Source organism: Propithecus coquereli, unplaced genomic scaffold (assembly GCF_000956105.1).
Source record: "Propithecus coquereli isolate 6110/MARCELLA unplaced genomic scaffold, Pcoq_1.0 Scaffold214, whole genome shotgun sequence".
Lineage (NCBI taxonomy): Eukaryota > Metazoa > Chordata > Mammalia > Primates > Indriidae > Propithecus > Propithecus coquereli.
In genome coordinates, this window is record NW_012146523.1 from 2,724,537 (window position 1) to 2,742,138 (window position 17,602).

Below are 17,602 nucleotides of genomic sequence, written 5' to 3' on the forward strand. Positions count from 1 at the left end.
CACTCTTTGTTTGGAATGTGCCAAGCTCGCAGGGTAGTTTCTCTTAATAAGATGTCTTATCCATAGGGTTTTTATTGTCTCCACTTTTGTTGCCTGGTTAGTCCTGGGGAAAGTCAAATTCCAAGAGGGCCTATCTGGTGTCATGGATAAACAGGTCTGTGACTGGCGGCCCCCTATACATTTGTAGGATAGACACTATATGCACAAACACCATCCTTAACCATCTGTGGCAACAAGAGTCTTTTGCTATCTTAGGCTATTTCTGGGAGTAAATTTTGGGGGATCTGGGAGTGAATTTTGGGGGGATCTGGGAGTGAATTTTGGGGGGATCGTGCTAGGCATCTTCTGTGCCCATTTTAAAAACACCACTTATGTGCACGGTATTCTAAACCTGGAAAGCTACCTCTGGGACTTTCCATGAAAAAGACTTGTTGGCTTGAGTTGCTTATGGAATAAATAAACTGGCTATATTTAAAAGAAAACTTTTTAGAGAGCTTAAGTAGCTATCTTATTGGTATCTATGGAAAGATACAAAAGAAATACAGCCTTAAAAACTTCCTTGGCACAATTTTTAAAAAGGCATAAATCAGATTTAAAACAAAGTTAAAGTTCTTTGTATACTGAAGCTGCCTGTTATGGATCCTGCAGGACTTGCAAGAAAGGCATGCTGGCCGGTAGTCTAGGGGCTAGGATTCCCTACTTTCACCACTATGGCCAGAGTTCAATTCCTGCTCAGGAAAGCAGTCCCTGGAAATGTAAATTCTTTAACTGAGGAGGAAAAAAATTATGAAAGTTAGTTTCAATTATTTATTTTGAATTTATATTTGTGTGACTGTTGACTTTTGGGGGTACCCATTTATTATTGATCCTTTTCGCTTTCTTTTTTTAGCGTGAAGTATCTGGTTTATTTAAACTGGCTGTCAGAAGTCCTACGGAGCAGGTACTGAAGAGCTGGGAGCCGTGGGGCTGAGCAAGGCAGGGATGTCCAGGTATCAAAAGGCAAAGGAGGTCAGCAGAGCAGCCAGAGCAGCATTGGAGCCAGGCTGAGCAGGGGGCTCTAGGCTCCATGGAGCTCAGTCTCACTCATGGTGTCAGCATAGAACCTTGCCACCTCTTCACTGGGGTTGCCCTGGGCTGGGCCAGACCACATCTGGGTGAAGTGGCTGCTCCCTCGGCTGTAGTTGCTAACTTTGTAGGAGTGACTCCAGATTTCATTGCACAGAACAGCAGATGTGGAGAGGTAGAAATGGAAAGCATAGCAAGCAGCTTCCTCTGGACACTGGCTGTACTCTGAGGTCCAGTTTCAGCACTGTGCCTGTTGCTCTTGCAGGTGTAGGAGGAGCGACAATCCTCCCACTGGGACTGACAGTCTTCTTTGCACAGGGGTACGTTCAGGATCCACTCTTTGCACCAGCTCTGGTCTACATGCTGGATCCAGGGCCCCAAGTTAGGGGAGCACTTGTACAAGCAGGTGTCCTGGGTGAAATGGTGTTTGCAGGTGGGCTCCATCTCTCCACAATGGTCTCAGTTGAATCTCTATAGGTAGGAAATATTCCTATGGGCTTCCTGGCTGGTGTTGGTAGAGCAGCAGGCATTCTTCTTCCAGGGAATGCACTGTTCATGCGACTTGTCCTCAGGGCTTGGCTTTTCTTCGTGGTGCTTGGTGTCCATGCAGACATTGAGAAGTTCAGTCCTGACTCAGATAGTCCTGGGCTGGGCACCCCCTACCGTGGCCACCCACACTAGAAGTTGTGTTGTCATCTGCTGAGCCATGGCTGTTGCTGAAGGAAGAGCTGGGTTAGTCCCTTTCCCCTTTCATGGACACCTATTGTTTTTCTATTTATCTCTAAATCTCTTTTTTCTTCTAGCGTCTTTGGGGGCGGCTCTGAATCTTGTGAGGACTGCTTCTTTGCACCTCTTGGGTGATGGCTCATATGTCCTTGGATAAGTCATAAAAGGCTGATTGGTTTTGGTTTTGAGTCACTTGGTAGATACCTTTGCTTTAAAAGAAAGGAGAAAAAAAGTTCAAAATTCAGGAATATTGGCTGTTTGTCCCAGCTAAAATCTGATAATGAAAGATCCAAAAAGATTTTTTAAAGAGTTCTATGGTCAAAAGCTGGCTTAATTAAAAGCTAATATTCAGACTAAATATCTTTTTAAAAATTTCTATGTTCTCTTTGGATCCTATTTCTCCTATAGGAATTTTTATTATTTGACTAAAACCCGATTTTAATAGTATGTTCAGTTCCTTTGTTTTCTTTCTTGTAGGCAAGATTTTTGCTTTAAAAAAAAGTAAAATTTTATTGGCCTTTTAGGAAAGTTTAAGATCTTCCCACATTGGCTCTGCTAGGGCTCATTCTTCCATTTGCTTCTGCCTTTCCTTTGCCACCTTCAATCTCTCATCCAGTTTCCTCTAATCATTGATATGTTCCCTTTCAATCCCATAATTGTGATGCAGAGCAGGGAACCCTGTTAGGGGCCTGCCAGATCCCCCCCAACATGGAAATAAAGGAAAATCTTGGGTCCCTTCAGGGGAAGTTCTGGGCACCTGCCTAGCCTTGAAAAGTGAATGGACACCCTGCTGAGAGCAATGGTCCTCCAAGTGAGCCAGAGGCACAAACTGTTTTGGTTCCCTATGGAACTAAAAGGTTGTTAGAGGAGGCAGGTTAGTTAGAAATAAGCAGAGGGAGGGGAGGCAAGTGAACCGAGTACATAAGGAAGACAAAGGAACTTTTCACAGGACTTTTGAGCATGCCGAGTGGAGACCAGTGTGCCAAGTGCACCAGGGAGGAAGCTAGGGCAGAGGCAAACACTCCACTAGCCAGCACAAATAACATGGCCCTTCCTCACCAGGTGAAAATGATAAAAGCTCAGAGACAAAGAGCACATGAGGCCGGAGTCCCAGGGGATGAAGGCCCACTCCCACTCTGTAGAGTGTACTTCCACTTCCTACTTGCTTGTAATAAAATTCTTCTTCTACTTCCACTTTTTTGGCCTTTTTTTTTTTTTATTATTTTTTGCCTTGCTGCCCACTAACATTCTTCATGGTGGGTGGACAAAAACCAAGGGATCTGGGACACAGCCAGTAACAAGATAACATCTTTTTTTTTTTTTTTTTTTTGAGACAGAGTCTCACTCTTTTGCCCAGGCTAGAGTGCCATGGCGTTAGCCTAGCTCACAGCAACCACAAACTCCTGGGCTCAAGCGATCCTTCTGCCTCAGCCTCCCGAGTAGTTGGGACTACAGGCATGTGCCACCATGCCCGGCTAATTTTTTATATATATTTTTAGTTGTCTGATTAATTTCTTTCTATTTTTAGTAGAGATGGGGTCTCGCTCTTGCTCAGGCTGGTTTCGAACTCCTGAGCTCAAACAATCCGCCCGCCTTGGCCTCCCAGAGTGCTAGGATTACAGGCGTGAGCCACCGCGCCCGGCCCAAGATAACGTCTTAACATACATTCTTTAGTTGTGTTTCAGAAATCCTCACTGGATGGAAAATTCAGACAAGGGGGAACTAAGGAATTGAACTGTGACTGCCATTATTTTTTCTAAATTTCCCCCTGAGGGGCCTGTTATACCCATCTTAACATTCCTTTCTGATAATCCAAGAATCTCTTAATCCAGCTATGCCAACCCCAACTTTAGGATTTCCCGCATTTTGGGTCATGGTCAATATATAACCTCCATGTATTGATTTGCAATTTTGCCTGCCAGAAATACATCCCTGCCTTTAAAAACCAAGCATTAGCTGCCCATTCTTCTTAAATGGTGCCATGCAATTAAAATGCCTCTTTCTCTCAATGCAACTCTGGCTTCAGTGTCTGGTTTTGCTGCACTGAGTGTGTTGTCAAAACTGCACTGAGTGTTTTGTCTAGGTCTAGTTGCTCATTGACAAAGATCCAATTATTGAGACAATGAGGATTGCCAAGGAATGTGAGACAGATATCTTGCTAAGAGAATGGGAAATGCTTCCTCAAATTCATCTCTCCAACTAATGGAGATCATGGGCTTTTAAAGGAGGGGCCATGTCCCTTGAGGGCAGGATGTGGTGTAACTGACAAGGGCTACATGCATTGGGGCAGCTGTGGGAGATGGTGAATCTTGGTGTCAAGAAGTCAGCCCAGCTGCAGAATCTGAGCTCCTTTGTCTTGCAGAAAATCCGCCATTTCTGGGAAATAACTTAAAAGATCAAGGAGTTAGTTAAGGGAGAGGATTATTTAAAAAAAACGTATAGGGGTTATTGAAATCTGTTCATAGAGCCAATTACAGGTGAGCAGACCTCAGTTTGCTTTGGTAACAATTCCTTAGTTCAGTGGTCAATGGATGAAAACTTGCTGAGAGAAAATATGAAAGTTCTGATTATTACATAAAGTAATCTAAAAGAGACTTCTAGTGACTTTGAGATCCCTTGAGGAACACAGCCAAGGTACTACTGATCCCTTTTTGGATCCTGGTCTTCCTCATGCAGGCCCAAGAGTTGTGAGTGTATTTGTTAATAGACACTGCCCTGACTTCAGTAATCCAGTTAAGAAACAAAAACTGAATTAAATAGCCTCCTAACCGACAAAATTGGTCTCCACAGCACAACTTTCTGGCATTTAGCTTGTTATTATAAAAATTTTTGTAAAACAAATTTACATCTATAAAGAAAATCTTCATTTTCAAGGGCATCTCCTTCTCTGTACTAAAACCACTAGAAACTTTCACAATGGGAAAGGCACTGACTTAAAAGTTTACATGCCAAACTTTACCTTTGTTTAAGGTACTTTTCCTGTCTATCTTTCCTTAGGCATTTACCTAAGCCCTTCTTTGTTTTGGAAAATAATTATTTTTAGATCTGGGTTCTCTGTCTTTGAAATATAAATTTTCTACCTCGTTTCACCTAAAAGTCATTGCTTTACAGGTGCACATTTAGGATTGCCTAGCTAACAACTACTTAGAGCAATGAAACACGTAATCAGAAGATTAATGGTCTGAATGGGGGAAAGAAAAACTATTTAGAAGCTGGCAAATGAAGAATCTTAATGAAAGCTGTAAGATCTGCTTCTGTCTGTGTATCTGCATGTCTATATGTTTTATGTTTATGTGATGTTTCTATGTGATCTTGTTAGTGTAGGTAGGCAGGTAAGACATGAGCAGAGGAGGTACAGAATGGGTAGTGTGAACAAATGGGATGCTGAGTAAGAGAACATGTTGTAACAATAACAAGATAAAGGTAACCACAAGTGTCATAAGAAACATAACAGAAACAATACAAGGCACATTATAGGACGTATGGTTTGCACCCTCCTACCCCCTGTAGTGTGGGAATGGCCTGAAAAGAGGTAAAAATGTTTTCTGTCTCTCTAAAATCTCCCCTACTCCTTTTGGGAATTAAAACCTACATCCCTGCCTCAGGCCAGTGGTCAGGAGGGGCAGGGAGATGGATAAAGGGAATTGTCCAGGTGGAGGTCATGAGATTATCCTCGCTGAAGATGGAATGAATCAGAACCATCAGATCTAGTTGAACAGCAATAGCCTGAAGCTGAAAACCTCCCCTTTAAAAGTTCTGTATTCCTGCTCAGAGGCAGGATGTTGGTACTTTAAGATGGGAGTCTGCCAACCTCCGCATTTGCTAGCAAATTAATAAACTTCTCTTTCCTTCTCCTCAAACCTCTTGTCCTCATTCTTAGGATGCTGCCTTGGGGACAAGTGCCGAAGTTTTGGTAACACCCCCAGTGGGCTTTGGGTACCACAACACATCTGGGCCTAACAAAATAAGGTGGAAAACTCCTCCACCCAATGGCAGGTAGGAGACAACATCCCCATTGGTCATGAAATAAGGGGAAAGAGACGACAACATCACGAAGGAGAGGCCAGAAGGGAGAAAAAGGGATGACACAGAGACCCCACAGAAACAGGCCCACTGTTCGTTTGAATGTGTGCCCACTCCTACCCTCTTAGGAGTGTACTATCATTTACTAATAAACTTCTTTCCTTGCTCATTTAAACTTTCATGTCCCTCACTTTCATTCTTCGATTGTGAGGAGATAGGAACCGAGGTGTTCACATCAACTGCCAGTAACAATCTGAGATAATGTTTGGTAAATAAAGCTAGTTTGAAAATTACTGGTAAAATAAAATAGGAATATCTTCAGAATTGTCAGTATTAAATATAATTCAGACATTTTTGCCTGGATCTGGGTTGATGCTGTCTCTGCTACATGTTTAGATATCACAAAACTGCTTCTTCTGTAGTTTTTTTGATGCTTGGTTTGTCTGTAAGCTAAAGCTCTAAGGACTAGCTGCCAGGCTCCCCTGAATCCCTATCCATATCTTACTGTGAGCTTATGTCTTTGGTTTTAAGCCTCTGGAATCTGGGATCTGGGTTATAGTAAGGCTGGGGACACCTGTGTGTCTGTAGCACCTGTATTATGAGCTACCACCTTCACAGCACTATCCTCTCCCCTGGGCTCTACATCTGGTTTATAAATCTAGACCCAGACAGGCCCTATCCTCCACAGCAGTCCTGGGGGCCATGTGAGCATTTCCCTGGATGACTGGGGAAGACATTGTAGGGGGGTAACTGTGTCATAGTGTCAACATTCTTTTTAGTAATTTAAAATGTTAAAGTCATGTTATATTAAATTAAGTAAGAGATAATCACAAAATGTCTGAGTCATTTCTAAGTAAGTTAAAATACTGAAACACTAATTAAACATAAATTTAAGTTTATATACTTTTGTTTCAGAGGCAATGTTCTGAAAAAGGGCAATGAAATGTTTCATGACTTGTCTCTTTAAAACACCTCCTTTTTTGGGAATTAAAACTTTCATTCCTTCCTGAGGCCAGTGATCAAAGGGGAAGAAAAATGGTCTTTGCTGTTTGTTTTCTATTATCTTAAACCACAAGAGATGGCTCAGCAGAATTGTCTGGACAAGGGTCACAAGATTATCATCACCCGAGGTAAGGTCAACTGAAACCACCAATTATAGTTAAACAACAATAACTTGAAATCAAGACATGTGACTCAAGCCCAATTGCAGAAAAAACCCTTTTAAAAAGCCCTGTTTTTCTGCTTGAAGGCAGGATGGTGGTCTCTGAGATGCTAGTCTGCCACCCTCCTCATTTGCCAGCAAATTAATAAACTTCTCTTTCTTTTTTCCTCGAACCATTTGTCTTTATTCTTCATTCTCATTGATTTTGCCTTGGGGACAAATACTGAGCCTTTGGTAAAATTTTGACATCTTATTTTTGTATGATATAGACAAGCTAAATATATTTAGATCTGTTAATAAATAAGAAATTGAGAAAACATATCTTTCTAAAAAATTATGAAATAATTTTCATTTATAAATATTGACATAAAACAGTTCAAAATTGCTAACTACCTAGGTTTTCACTAGACATTAGGGTTATTGAGAGTTAAAATTCAAATTAAGATATATAACTAAAACTACTAAAATAAGAAATAATTCTACATGCAAAGTATATAAGAAAAGCAAGATACATCTTTGGGAAGGAAAGTTATAGAGGCATGAAGATGTGTGTTTGTTGAGAAAAAATAATTTTGTCTAGTTTAGAAGTTATTTAAAGGTTGTTTCAAAATGAAGGAAAAATGATATAGATGAAACTAAATGAATATAGAAAGTTGGGGGAAGAGGAGAATTTCCAAATTTGTGTGGTTAAACTGATTAAAATTAAATAAATTTATTATAAGAGGTTTTTAATTGAGCCTCAATATAAAAAATATACTAATGCAAAACTAGAATTTGGTTTTCTCTTTTGAACAATATTTTCATATAGCATTAATAAGAAATAGTAAAAGATTTTGGTTAACCTTTCAAAAAAAAGAGGAAGAAAGAGAGACAGATTCTATTATATGTATCTCGTGACATCTTTATCAGGTTTTTTTATTATTTGGAAACTTTGTCTCCTCTCTTGATAAAGATTTTTGGTTTTCAAAATCTTTAAATTATCACCTTGGCTAAATGAATAATTATTATTTTACAGTGACCTGTGATCCTATTTTGTTCAAGTGTTGTAAACCTTTGACATATTGGACAGACTTCCCAAAATCAAATTTCAAATGCTAAATTAGGCCTTTTTGACCACAAACTAACTTTGGGATGTTCCAAAGAGAGCCTGAGACATTCAAAAGAAATATAATACACAAAATCAGGCTTCTTTGATATGTTAAATTATACACGAAGCATTGTCAAATAAGAAATGATGTTTAACCTTCTTTGAGTTATATTTGTATAAATGTGCTATTAATATGTATTTCAAAGTTGTATAAGAGTCTTTTTTTTTTTCTGGAGACAGGATATTGTTCTGTTGCCCAGGCTAGAGAGCAGTGGTTTCATCATAGCTCACTGCAGCCTCCAACTCCTGGGTTGAAGCAATTCTCTTGCCTCAGCCTCCTCAGTAGCTGGGACTATAGGTACACACCACCACACACAGCTGTTTTTTTAATTTTTTGTAGAGACAGGGTCTTGCTATTGCCCAGGCTAGTCTTGAGCTCCTAGGCTCAAGCAATCCTCTTACTTTGGCCTCCCAAAGTGCTAGGATTACAGGTGTGAGCCACCGTGCCTGGCCATAAGAATCTTATGTATCTGGTAAGTCTTCGTAGATGTTATCTGTCATAATTATGATTATTATGTTAAATTGCAGTAGGCTACAGAATACAAATTTCCTTGTCAATTGCATCTTTAACCACGTCCACTTTAAGTTTTATTGTCCACAATAAATTGTTTTATTCTGATGCTTTTTTTTTTTAAAAAAAAGCTCTTTGCAAATCTGAAAATTTTATGTCTTCAAGGAGGTTCATGGAAAAGACTACAAGTACTCTTATGATAACTCTGAGATCATACAATTGGACTAGGTAAGAATTTAAAAACTCCAATGGCAGGAAAACTGGATGCGCAAAAGTGCTATCCTAACATCAAGCAGAATAAGAATTTATTATGTAAGACTGAATTGATGGAGGACTGAAATGATTTCTTTAATTATTTTTTTTTGTTTGTAAAATTGCTGATTCTTTTTATGTATTGTTTTCTAGAGTTAAGAAAATTTTTTCTCTTTTAAGCTTTTATTTATAGCTTACAGCCATTGGGTAAAGTACACCTTTTTAGCAAAATTGAAACATTTACCTTTTTCTCTACCTGATTCCTCCAGAATTTGGAAAATATTTGTGAACCTTCTTATTTTATGGCAATATAGTTATTTGCGTAGATTCAATAAGAATCTTGTTTCATTTGTAACAGGACACAGTTGGAGACACTGTATATTTTACCAATGCTTTGACTGAAATATCATATTGTCATACATAGCCAGACTGCTTTGAGGGATTGACATAGACTAGAAAGCAAATAGACGTGAAAAAAGACTGGTCTGGCACCTTGTCCACGCAGCTCCGTTACAAGGTTCCTGGCCCCTTGCGATAAGTAAAGAATGTCTCTTTCTTTTTTTATTTTTGTACAGGGCTAGAATGTACTGGTGTCATCATAGCTCACCACAACCTCAAACTCCTGGGCTCAAGCGATCCTCCTGCCTCAGCCTCCTGAGTAGCTAGGACTAGAGTTCATGTCACTGTGCCTGGCTAACTTTTTCCTATGATATTTTTTGTACAAATTAGAGTCTTATTATGTTATTCAGGCTGGCCTCAAACTCCTGGCCTTAAGCAATCCTCCCGTGTTGGCCTCTGGAATTGTTAGGATTGTAGGCATGAGCCACGATGCCTGGCCTAGAATGTCACTTTTTGACAGTCCCAGGAATGTCAAGATATTTTGGGGACTTCAGGAAGAGAGGAATTCACCTTCTCATAGATATCACAGACACTGTCTTTGATGTTGCTCCTAAGCCTTCAGAAAGTTTTACAAGTCTAATCCAAAATTCCTTATAAAAAAAATTCCAGCAAAGCCAGCTTAAAAAGAGCCTATATGGCCAATCACTATTCTTGCTGTACTTTATGCAAATAATCAGGCCAAGTCTAAAAAGATTAAAACTTACTTTGCAAATAAATTGGTCTTACTATGATGTATCCTTGTTAGAAATTGAGGACTGGAGAGAGAAAAATTATGTTTCAGAAGAAAACCTGTAGTACGCCTACTATTAGATTCTTGCTCATTGGTTTGTTTTTTTTTTTTTTTTAGATTTTATTATTTACCTGCAATCTTGACTAAATCCTAAATTTTTAGTTCTCTCCAGTATCTGGCTGTGACTCTCCAGACTAACATTTCTAATTTTTCTTCCATTCTTCTGACTTTTAATAAAATCACTAGAAATTAAAACCGTGATTTTCTTAAAGCCCTGCAAACCAAAGCTAGGCAACTTGATATAACTTCAGGAGAAATCAGTACAGCAACTTATCTATAAACAGCCTCTGTGCCTATTAATGTATGAACTACTCGGAAAGTTCACTGAAACATCTGATTCAAACTATAATCAAGTACAATCTATCAGATTGCCACACCTGCCCACTCCAGCCGAAGATGCTTCAGAGACTGTAGAAAAACTAGTTTATAGACTACTCTAGATATTAACCTGTGTTTTTCTTTTGTTTCCATAGAAATGCCTCTGATTAAAGCTCTGTTTACCTGCATCACATAGAGAGGCTGAGCTTTGAGAGTCCATCTCCAATGCCACCTCCTTGAACGGGCACAACAGAACTGACATACTCTCAGGACTAAGAGACTGATTAAGATGATAAGGGTTACTTGTTTCAATCTATGGTTTTGTTTTTTTTTTTAAATTCCCCTTTGGCAATCTCGTATCACAACCTCTAACCCAAATCTCTTCATAGCTACCAACTACTTTAATATGTGAAACTTTCTGAAAATAGTTTCAAATGGGGGACTAAAGAAAACCAAAAATATTTCATCTCAAAATATACTTCTTTGACATATTTCAAGATGGCTATTCAGAGGGCCTGCAGACAGGAATAGCCCTGAAAAGCTGCCTTTTGTGAAGAAGATGTGCATCTCTAGCGAAAAATCTGCATTGGTGAAATAAAGAGCAAGGCTTTCTCTAAGACTTCTTTGTCTAGATCTAGGAGAGAGTGACTCAAGCACAGGCTACCATTTATTCTTTCTCAGAGCAGCTATCTGTGAGGCTTCATCTACATCACAAGAGAGAAAGAAAGGAAGTACCCCATGCCTTTCTTTCTGTCTTCCTCCCATACCCTGTCTTGCCATGCTGCAAGCCCCTGTTCTTTCTGTAAGCTCAAGATGGTATAAAAGCGTCAACCATCTGGCCCTTTGATTTGTTGCCAAATGCAGGTTTGGCTGCCTGCCACCGGAGAGCCAGACATGAGAGGCGAGTGTTGGTGAAGGAAAGGTGGTTTATTCAAGTGCCGGCAGCCTGAGGAGATGGCAGACTGTTGTCTCGAAGACCATCTCATCTCCTCTGCTTGCTGAGCGACTTAGAAAGAGAAGGGGTAAAGGAGGTTGGTGGCAGAAAGCAAGCTTTGTGCAAGTCATCATGACTTGCTTGATGGTTATCAACAAACAATGGGTCATCTGGTGGGTCTTGTTATCAGCCGTCCAGGGTTGCCCTATTCTGGACTCTAGATGTTTTTCCTCAGGGTCGTTTTCTTGTCTTGTGCCCAGCAGCTGTGTAAGCAAGCAGCAGGTTAATTCCAAGCTTTTAAGACACAACAAACTGAAAGCACAGTGCGAGCAAAATGACTTCCTTTTAGCTAGCCTGGTGTTATAGTCTGAGTGGCCCTTGGGGTGCGCTTACTCTTTGAGTTTTCATATTTTGTATGCCTCCCATGCACAAGTGTGCATGTTAATAAATTTTGTATGGCTTTTCTCCTACTAATCTGCCTTTCGTCGGTTGCCTTTCAGCAAACCTTCAGAGGCGAAGGGAAAGTTTTCCCTTGGCCTTTACACCAGTCACGCTCTTCCTAGCAGAACACTGTATGAGCACTCTCAGAGATACCCAAACATGATCATGAATACACCATTAAGAAGGAAAAATAAAGTCATTTTGGCATTGGCTTTCATAAATCAAAAATATTATTAAAGAAAATAGATTCCTTCTGATGATAGCCTAGATATTTTCAAGAATAAGATCCTGTTTTTAATGAGACGACTTTGTTTTGATTTTGTATTTTATCCTTTTCATCATGTTTTATGTTGTTACTGTTTGTATTATTGCTTTTGAAGATTCTGAATACTGTCTTAATTATTTTGGTAGATCTCATCATCAAAAACTAATTGCTCTTATTAGAAATGTACTGTTGTGTTTTGTTATGGGAAGGCATACTTGAAAAAGGCTCTGCAAATTTATTTGTTTTTGTTTTTTAGAGACAGGATCTTACTCTGTCATCATAGCTCACTGCAGTCTTGAACTCCTGGGCTCAAGTGATCCTCCTGCTTCAGCCTCTCAAGTAGCTCGGACTACAGGCATGTACCACCATGCGTGGCTTCTTCAAATTTGTAAAGACAGTTTACTTCCAGCTACCTAAAATGTGCTGCCACATTTATGACCTCCTCTGACAGGATTAAAACCTTTACACAGACAAGATAGATAGAAATAATGGCTCCCAATTTGAATGATTTGCACTTTAATTAAGAAATAATTTTTTTAATTAGAAAAATAAAGCAACTTAATATGTTATAGAAACTGAAAAATAGAGAACAACATACATATACAAAGTAAAAATTTTCTATAACATTACTACCTGAAAGAACCACTGTTAGCATTTTTATGTATATGTGGTGAGTGTGTGTGTGTGTGTGTGTGTGTGTGTGTGTGTAATGTATATGCTTAATTATTTAGAACATTAATATTCTGTCAGAGCATACTTTTCAGTGGTTGCAATGAATTTTAACATATAAGTGGATCAATTCTCTTTACACAATTGCTGTTTTTGGACATGAGGTTGTTTTTAGTTTTAATAGATACTTTCATGTAAAAAATTATTATTTATAGTTCTTAAGGTCTAACTTTTTCTTGGAATACATTCCTAGAAGTGCAAGTGTTGGGTCAAAGGGTAGACAGATGTTTGTATTTTTTGATACATATTGATAACTATATTACAGAAAATGCATAACATTTTACATACTCACTTGCAATATTTAAGGAAGCACATTTCCCAGTACCCACCACAACCCTGGGTATTATCATTAATAAAAAAGAGAAAGAGAAACTTGTAGTTAGACAAGTAATAGAGTTACTAAAAGGGATGCACATTCTTTGTGTTGCAAATTGCACTTTTCTTTTAGTCTTTTGTCCTTTTTCTATTGATGTGCTTAATCTTTCTTATTGTTTGAGTTCTTTAGCTATTAAGAATAGTAGCTCATATATATACTTTTGTGGGAATGTAGATTGGTACAGCCATTATGGAAAACAGTATGGAGGTTTCCAAAGAAATTAAAAATAGAGCTACTATGTGACTCAGCAATCCCTCTTCTAAGCATATACCCCAAGGAAATGAAATCGTCACCTCGTAAAGATATCTACACTCTCATGTTTATTGCAGCATTATTAGCAATAGCCAAGATGTTCATTGAAAGATGAAAAAATAAGGAAACTGTGATATGTATATATTTGATGTAATATTATTCAGTCCTAACATAGAATGAGATTTTGCCATTGCCACAACATGATAAGGCATTATGCTAAGTGAAATAAGCCAGATGCAGAAAGAAGAATATTGCATGAACTTACTCATATGTGAAATCTAAAAAAAAATTTCAGATATACAGAGGCAGAGAATAAAACAGTGGTTACCAAGGGTGCAGAGGAAATAAGGAAATGTAGGCGAGAGGATACAAAGTAGCAGATATATAGGATGAATAAGTCTGGAGAGCTAATGTACAACATGAGGACTATAGGTATTTAGGTTGATGCAAAAGTAATTGTGATTTCAGACCATGAATTTTAAATCATTAATAACTAGGCTCTAACACATCTTTATTAATCAAAATAGAAACCATTACAATTAACACATTTTTGCCAATGAGAAATAAGTTTGTTTATGCCTACAGCGTAAAAATCCATGCTTCAGGATTCCACGCACTCTTGGAAAGCATTTTCTGCATCCTGCTGGTCGTGGACGCATTTTCCCTGCAAAAAATTTTCGAGATGCTTAAAGAACTGGTAGTTGGTTGGTTGGGGAGAGGTCAGGTGAATATGGCGGATGAGGCAAAACTTCGTAGCCCAATTTGTTCAACTTTGGAAGCATTGGTTTTGCGACGTATGGTTGGGTGTTGTTGAGGAGAAGAATTGGACCCTTTCTGTTGACCAATGCTGGCAGTAGGCATTGCAGTTTTTGGTACATCTCATGGATTTGCTGAGCATACTTCTCAGATGTAATGGTTTCGCCGGGATTCAGAAAGCTGTAGTGGATCAGACTGGCAGCAGACCACCAAACAGTGACCATGACTTTTTTTGGTGCAAGTTTGGCTTTGGGAGCTTCTTCTGGGTCCAGCCACTGAGCTGGTTGTAGGTAGTTGTTGTATGCAATCCACTTTTCACAGCACATCACAATCCAATTGAGAAATGGTTCTTTGTTGTGTACAATAAGAGAAGACAACATTTCAAAACAAAAATTTTTTTTTTATTTTTGGTCAGCTGGTGAGACACCCACTTATCTGATTTTTCACCTTTCCAATTTGCTTCAAATGCCAAACAACCATAGAATGGTCGATGTTGAGTTCTTCGGCAACTTCTCGTGTAGTTGTGAGAGGATCAACTTTGACGATTGCTCTCAGTTGGTCCTTGTCAACTTCTGATGGCCGGCCATTGCGCTCCTCATCTTCAAGGCTCTCGTCTACTTTGCAAAACTTCTTCAACCACCACTGCACTGTACATTCGTTAGCAGTTCCTGGGCCAAATGCATTGTTGAGTCGCGAGTTGTCTCTGCTGCTTTACAACCCATTTTGAACTTGAATAAGAAAATCGCTTGAATTTGCTTTTTGTCTGACATCAATTCCATGGCCTAAAATAAATATAAAATAAACGGCAAGTAATAAGTCATTAGCAAAAAAACGTAAAGCAAGAAATGCACATTAAAATGATACATAACATAACCACATTTATTTAAGAATGTATTCCAATATCAAATGTTAAATTTCAACAATGCTAAAACTGCAATTACTTTTGCACTAACCTAATAAAATTTTACTGTATTTGAGATTCAAGATAAAAGCATAGATTTTAGTTGCTTTTGCCCCCAAAACAAAATAAATGGTAACTATTTGAGATGATGGACATGTTAATTTGCTTCACTATAGTAAACCTTTTTATTATCTATCTGTATCCCATAACATCATGTTGTATACCTTAAATGTACACAAAAAATTTATTTTTATAAAAAGAATAGTAACTGTCATATATATTACAAACATTACTTCCAGTTTAACTTTATTTGCCTATAAGTAAATTTTGTTTTTTTTCTAATGTGGTGCACAATTTTTTTTCTTTATCATTTCTTCTTTGCCTTTGGACTTGAATATTTTCATTTTGCTGGAGACCAAAGTTTTCCTCTTAGAAATTTTAGGCCCCAGCCAGTAAACAGGGCAGCAGTTTTCGTGTGTGAAGGAAGGTGGGTAAAGCAACTGCATTTACTGTTTTTGTTTCATATGCTGGCTTCAAACAGGTTGTTGTTTCATCTCCAGACTTTGATACGGTATTAAAAAAAATTCAACACCTCAAGGTTTTTCATTAAGCTATTTTATTGGTCTTTAATGTTTTTGCCAACAATTTCATGTCAAATCTCAAAAATGTGGAGTAATCATGTGTTGAAGAGAATATATACTTTGAAGTCAGAAGACATACCTGAGCTGGAATCTAAGTTCTTCTACTTACTAATTGGGGATCTTGGGTAATTTATGTAAACTTCAGTCACAGCCTCTTCATCTGAAAAGTGGTATTGATAATATTTGCCCCATGAGGTAATCGTGATGTATCAGGATGCGTTTTTCCTTCTTCCCTTCCTTTCTTTTCCCTCTCACCTGTCCTCCCCCCATTTTCTCTTTATATTTTCTGTTGCTTTAGTAAATGAGTGATTAATACCTGAATCTTAGAAGTTATTCAATAGATAAAAGTCCCTCATTCAGCTTTTAAATCATAGGAATATCTCAGGTTTTTATCTGAAATTCTCCTCAGTGCATCTAAGATTATGTTCCTTTGGTTTTTTAGAACCAGTGGATTACCTTTCCCTCACACTCACTGAAGTACGTCAATTGGCATTTTATCCCTATCACCCTGGCTTATTTGTACTCCAGAGATCTTTGCTTATTTGCAAATGTGAGTTTTTTTTAACATTCACTCTTCACATAACTTATAAAAATATTAAATACATATAATAGTTAAAAATAAAAAAATATTAAATACAGAACCCATCACGTAGCCTGGAGAGATGCTGCTTAGACATAATCTTTTATCCAAGGCAATTGTTATTTTTCTCAAACGAAATAACTAGAGTAGTATTAGAGCCACTTTCTGGGGCATCTTCTCAACTCACAAATGATTTCTTATCTGCCTCTTTAACCCACAGTGATGGGCCCTTGGCAGCCACCTTTGTACTGTGTGACCCCTGCCCTTAGGCCATTGCTGGTTGGACCTGAGTGGATTAATCAGACTGTCTTCTGGAACTAAAGAAATGGAACTGAGGAATTCTAACTTTCTTTAGTCTGGCCTTTCAAATGGAACCAAGGTAAACGCAGGGTTGTGCAGTGGCCATCATGCACAATTATGTAGCCTGAGAAACAGCAGGATGCAATGCTGGGGGAGAAGGAGAAGGCAAAACATACTAAGAGAACCTGCCTGGGCTCCTTCCTAGAGGCTTCTGAGGTTTTGGTCCCAGTCCCTTCTGGAGGTCAGACTGCACTTCCCGCATCTGGAGTTCTTGCTCTGTCCCTTCATTATGACACGTTATCATTTTTCTTACTCTAGCTTTAATTATCTTCTCTTTCATGCAGCTAAAGAGACCTTTATCTTTTTCCCCTTCGGCCCACATATATATTGGGTTAGCCTTTATCTATCTTCTATTAACTCTCCATGTTTTGATTGCAGAAAGTACTTCCAAATTTCTCTTTCTCTCATTTGCCATAAACTACTCTCCTCATTTACAATGGCTCTCTAAAACCAAACAGAACCATTTGTACACAAGAAAGAACATGTCTAATTTGGGTTTGACTCCCACGAGTATTAATCTTAATGACATCCTGTTTGTATAAAGTTGAACAGAACTATTTCTATACTTATTTTACAAAGAGAGCATAGGAAGGAAGGCAACAATCTTGCAGCTTGATTATATTTGGTTCTCCTTCTGTAGACCATTGTTCGAGTTTCCCAAGCCTGCTTTGCACACCTGTGCTTTTCCTAACCGTAGAAACTGTATTTAGATACCTGGTCTGATGCCTGCCAAGTCCATGTTCTGTTCTCTGAGAATTGTCAGTCCTATTTTGAAGCATCTTCTAGCTTTGTCCCTCTGATCACAGCTTTGTAGACCAATGGACTCTTGTCTCAAGCTGTATTATTTGGATTCTCTCTCCCAGGGATTTAAAATGGTAACACAGGGATGTCAGTGAGTTTTGATTTTGGGTGTTAAAGCTGAAAAGCCCACTGTGAGCACCTACTAAGCTTTCCACCCTAACAGCCATATTGAA

At 38.6% G+C, this 17,602-nt stretch overlaps 1 pseudogene; it reads right to left on the reverse strand.

Annotated features, from left to right (window-relative positions):
• Positions 1-1,057: 1,057 nt before the first annotated feature.
• Positions 1,058-1,773, reverse strand: LOC105810523 (annotated as a pseudogene).
• Positions 1,774-17,602: the final 15,829 nt, after the last annotated feature.